This window comes from Cavia porcellus, unplaced genomic scaffold, assembly GCF_034190915.1.
Source record: "Cavia porcellus strain 051 isolate PalLab524CR breed Dunkin Hartley unplaced genomic scaffold, mCavPor4.1 scaffold_8, whole genome shotgun sequence".
In the NCBI taxonomy this organism is placed as follows: Eukaryota; Metazoa; Chordata; class Mammalia; order Rodentia; family Caviidae; genus Cavia; species Cavia porcellus.
Window position 1 is genome coordinate 58,670,848 of NW_026947491.1, and position 6,000 is coordinate 58,676,847.

The following is a 6,000-nucleotide window of genomic DNA, read 5'->3' on the forward strand; positions in this document are numbered from 1 at the left end:
ACCACAGAGTTTCTCCTGAATTACAGTCTTATAATTCTGTAAGAAACTATTAGCAGAGTCAGAATTATTCTCCCAAATTCAGGATCATTACACTTCAGTTGCTGATTATGAATAAATCCAGCTTTTATTTTTGGTGGTTTTTTTTTTTTTTTTTTTTTTTTTTTTTTTTGTCTTTTTGAGACAAGGTCTAGCTGTGCAGTTCAGGCTGGCCTTGAGCTCACTTTGTAGCCTAGGCTGGTCTCGAACTCACAGCAATCCTCCTGCCTCAGCCTCCCGAGTGCTGGGATTACAGGCGTGAGCCGCCACGCCTGGCTAGTCCCAGCTTTTATTTTTAAATCTCTGGTTTGTGATTCCACCATGGTTATTAAAACTCTTTGTTTGCTTAGCTTCTTTAAGGGAGAGAGCTTTTCTCTAAGAAGAATATGCCCATACTAAGATGATTAGGATAAAATTTTTACCATGATTTAGACATGATACTAAATGATGTCTAAATCAGGTTTTGTGTTATTATAGACCTGCTTTTAAACTTATAAAATTACATATTAACAGTTGAGATTTAGATTTAAGGAGCATGTCCATAAGAAATCACCCAAGGCATTCATACAACAGTGAAATCCTGAATATGCACTGGATCTTGTTTAGAAGATTGAAGACACATGGGAGTCCATACCTGCCCAAAGAACCAAAACTTCTGATGAGGAAGCTGAACCCAAAGGAGATCTGACTGAGTTACTCTCAAAAGTAGATATCGCCTGAACTCCTTACCAATATCAAGGACAAATCACAAGCCAGCTCAGAAAAGGATATTATGGTCACTACTGGAGATCCTGAGGCTTCATGGGCAATGAATTTTAGCCAATGCAGCATTCACATGGCAGTGTAAAGAGGGGGTATATTTTTCAACAAGGATAAGCTTACTCAATTCTGGTGAGTTGAGGCAGGGTAGGTAGTTTAGAAGTGTGGGTGGAAATAAAAACTGAAGAATGAGTAGCACTTTAGTCAGGGGACAAACTTGGACTAAAATGAAACCTTAGAGAAGTGAAGAATAAGAAGCCCAAGAGCAGAGACAAGGGCAGGATGGGTGCACATCTTTTCCAGATTTATTAGCGTGATGGGATTTACTACTGGACAAGACTGATTTGTAGAATTAGTTAAGGTCATCCTTGAGCAATTACTCTTCAGATTTAGGAAATCTATTTTAAAAAGGGAAAAACACTGAAAATAATCAAAGTTAGTTTCAAAATGTTTTGCAAATAGATAATGACCAGAGAGTCAAAAACCAGCAACAGAGACCTGCACCTCTGGTCTGAGTTTAGCCCTCTGGAATGGCAATCTGCTGCTCTCTTCCTGAAGTAGCTGGGAAGTGGTCATGGCTATGACCCTTAACAGTCAGGATTCTCCCTATTCTATGCCAGTCCCGCCTCAGTTGTCCTATACAAAGACCCAGTTATTCCCAATGAGAGAAAGGCTGATACCAGTGAGCCAATAGTAGTTCTAGTTTACAGTAGTTGGGCTCTTGCTTTCTGCCTTTTAGCCTGACTTGGCATCCTGGTGATCTACCTTCTTCCAACTCCTACACAGCACCAGCCTTCCCAAGGCCCTAAGTCTTTCCTGTCCACTCTACCAACACGGGATCTAACCCCTAAACCTATTGGTCCCACCTCCCTCTCTCCTTTCATCAGCTTACCTATTTTCTACTGAGACTTTGCCTCTTTTATACAGTCTTAGTCTTAGATTAAGCATATATTCTTGAAAACACAGAATAGCCACATCTGAGAATGTTGCACTGGCAGAACCCAGATCATGAGATACCTATCTTGAAAGAAACTTGCCATAGGAAAATATGGTATACGAGGACTGAAGTGTAGTCTGCTGCTCCTGAGAACTTAGAAAAGAGTTAGAAAATAGGATCTTTCTAACACTGCCATGACTTCTCCAGGAATAGTCTAGATCTCAGAAACACCATTGTTTTCCCAGGCCATGTCATTGCCAGTGTTTGCTGTAGTCCTGGGCAGGTTGACTAGGTCTTAGAGGGACCTAAGGAAAAGGGGTTCCCCCTGAAGCAGCCACCCTCTGAGTGATGCAAAGAATGACAAAAAAGCTGGTCCTGAAATTCAGACAGTGCAATCCTCTTTCAAAGTGGTGCTCACTGATATACACCTAGAAACATCAAACAAAGCATCCCAAAGTACTAAACATGAGAGAGTGCACTTCAGGTTTTGATTGTCAACAGCTAGCTGGAGGATCTTGGACAAGTTACACTTCATTGCTCTAAAATGCCTTTTTCTCCCCAGACAGACATGCCAGCATGTACCTGAAATGACTGTTTTGAAGATTAAATAAGTACATTATAAAGTGTTAGCTATTCTTTGTTACTCTTGTTTCTGGCTGTGGAATAAGTTTAAAGTTAAACCTCCCACCAGTTCTATCATTATTTGGTCACTGGACACAGGACTATCCAGAGATCATAGTCAAAAGATTAGACTTTCAAACCCAATTTTAATTGTACATCCTATGTGCAGATATCATTACTAATGTGCACAGTCCCTTTCCTGCTGTGATTGTACTATTGAGCACGCTGGATTTAGTTAATAAAGTCTCACTCCTAAAAGTTACCAAAACACAAATTGCCTTCGGGGGAAAGACAGACTTTGGGGTCCCTGGTGCCCTCAAGCTTTATTTTTCGTGCTGGGATTCCCCCTCTGACTTTCAATGCCAGCCACCCTTGGCCCTGACTGCTCCAGCCTCCAGACTTTGGCCTTGGTGGAAAGCATTACCTCATTGGAAAATGGGGTTTCTTGTCATTCTCTCCTCCTGTCTGGTAGCCTTCAATTCTGTTGTTCCTTCGATTCTAGCATCTTGCCGTGGCCCAGCCACCAAACAGGGCCAAACAGGAACCAAACAGCCCTTCTGCAATCAGCCCTTGAGCCTCACTAGATTTCTTTAGTCCGCCTAATTATCCTCTTCCTCCAGTCCTTCTCTATAGAATTTAAGGCTGCTCTGTATCCTTCTGGGGCCCTCAGTTACCAAAGGGAAACCGAAGGACACTAAGTTCTTAGAGTAAGAACTGCTCAGTGACTGTTAGAAGAGCAAAGAAATTTAAACAAGGAGATATATCTCTATTATTTTCAGTTTTCCCTAATTACCCTGAAGACCTGGGATAGGATTAAGGGGCTGGATACTTCTCTCTCTCTCTCTCTCTCTTTCCCTCTCCCCCCTCCCAGCCCGCATTATACTAACCGTAGCCAGGCTGGCAGTTCTTGCACTGAAAATGAATAAGGCGTATGGAGACACCTGCCTATGATCCCAGCACCCAGGAGGATGAACTAAAAGAATTGCTGAAGCCAGCCTGGAATCCATCGTGAATTCAAGCCAGCCTGAACTATGTTTCAAAAACAGAAACATTAAACAAGAAAACAGAAACAAGAAAATTAATAACTGTATGAGTAAAGATTCCTTTAAATGTGGGTAACAGTAAACCCAGCTCAAAGTGGCTTAAGTTACAAAGAAAATATAGTAACTGGTAAACAGAGTTCCAGGCATGGCTTGATCCAGGAACCTAAGAATGTGGCTGGGAGTATAGTTCGGCTTTCTCTCTCGGCTTCATTCCCAGATAGGTTCTCATCTGGTAGGAAGGCAGCTGCTTCAAGCCCCATAGCTACATGCTTTTGGCCTAACAACCAACAGAAGATACAGTTTCGTTTTCTTTTGTTATTTCGTTTTGTTTTATCCAGTGTTTCCAACCATATCTTAAGACTGAGTATCGTTGGGCCAACTTGATTCTCAGGCTGATGGTCATAACCGCCACGGTACAGTTCTGACTGGCCGGGTGTGGATCCCTTCCTCTCCTCAGAGCCTGTCCAGCAGGGTGACGTCTGCAAGCCAGAGGGAGGCAAGAAGAAGCCGACCTTATGTGAAGCATGCAAATGTGTGCTGTCCCACAGAAAACGGAAAGTGCACTTTCATGAGAAGTGAAATTGCACACAAGAGAAGGGAAGAGCACTGCTGCTGTCACAGTGGCACAACTAGCAGATTTCCCTGAATAAACACCACATGTGCTGAGGCGAGACAAACGCGAGCAAGCTTTACACTGGTGTGAGTGGAGGAGACATGCCTGAGAGTCTTTCTCCTCACACTGGACTTCATAGGGGAAAGAAACTTCAAGTTAGGTCCTGGAACTTAACTTTGCTGTTTCTTACTACAGCGTGATGTGCCTGTTTTTATGGTTTGTTTGTTTGTGTTGAGACAGGGTCTCACCATATAACTCAGACTGGTCTCAAACTTACCTCAACCCCTCCAATGCTGGTATTCTACAAACGTACCACTATGACCAGTTTAATTTAGGCTAACTTGACTGGAACAAATGGTTGACAGTTCTTTTTGTATCATCATACTTTATGTTTGCAAACCAATTTTATGAATTTTTGTTTTCATCGTCAGTATAACACTAGATAATATGTCACATTTTGTTGGCATTACCATATATTTATTTTACAGACAGGTTGACCGAGGCTCAAATAGCATAAGTCACTGACCTAGGGAAACAGAAGAAAAGCCAGAGTCATAAAGTGCCCTCAAGTCCTGTTGCCCTTCCTCTAAATGAATGTTTACCTGCAGAGTATCCTATGCAAATGTTACTCAGTATGAAACTCCTCTTGCATTCACATATCTAACATATTCAATCTAGCTTCCCAGAATTACATTAGATTTTTCCAAAGTAACTCCCCGGGAACCACTGAAATAACAGCACACCTAGTCCCCAGATTGTCACTCCCTGTCACTGGAATTCTTTGGTTGTGTTATACACCACCTACACCTGGTTACTCATTCCATGCACCCGTCCAAGACTATATTTCAGAAGAAGACACGCTCTGATAAACTTGAGGGATGCTCTAAACCGCAGCAGGCAAGCAAGCTGTAGGCCTTAGAACCTTCTGCTGGACCACCAGAGTTAAGAACCTCATTCCTTTATCCTTAGTCCCCAAATCTGTAGACTTGACAAAGTTCCCTGAGGCCTTGTCTCTTAAATCAGGCAGTACGCAGGCTGATGTATAGCTATTATTTATTACAAAGGGATACATATAGCCATAAAACAATTATGCTTAGCTGAATCCCCAGCCAATTTAATACTGTCATAAAAAATAAAAACTACAATTCAACCAGCTAATGAAAACATGCCACTTACACAAATTCACAAGATATATTAGATTGCCTGTCCAACTATTGCAGAACTCATATTTGCAAAACTAAGATATTCAAGAATGTCTTACATGTGTCTCTTTTTTCTTTGTCACCACTACTGTGATCCAAGCCTTATGTTTGCTGTCTCTGCAACCTCACTCCTCTTCAGATCTCTCTACCCACAGCAAGCGTCATCTTTCCAATAACGCATCTGATCGCAAATCTAACAGGCTTGGTAGAAATTCATAATCTTCCCTGTGGCCGTGGTAACCGGACATGTTGTGTTCCTCCTCCTTCCCAGCCATGCTCACAGCAGCCTTCCTTCCTTGTTCCTCCTGGGCTTCCTAGCGTGGCATGGAAGTCATCCTCTTTTCTATCACCCTAAGCCCTTTTTTTCAGATTCTAGTATCATCTGCCTGAGTTTGATTCCTTTTCCTCGTCCCTGTTCCCTCTGGCAAGCCTCTTCAAGTCTCGGTTTAAAGGTCTGTCTCTGGGGTCTTTCTCTACGATTCTCACACACCCACCTTCACTTCCATACAATGGGATTCTCCAGTGCTTTTTCCCGTAACACCCTGGGCTTCTCCGCAACAATCATGGCAACTATCAGTCAACTGTTTAATGTGCCCCAAAGATCACTTGGGAGATCTGTCTTGTCACCTTTGTATGCCCAGTATATGTGGCACAGTAGCTGACTCTGGTAGCCCCTCCAAAACTGCTTGAATGAATGAATCAACCGTGCCTAGTTTCTGCTAGACTAGACACCCTCTTGCCTGGCCTTTCCCCAGATCCCTCTGGTTCTCCATGACCTTATTAACCATC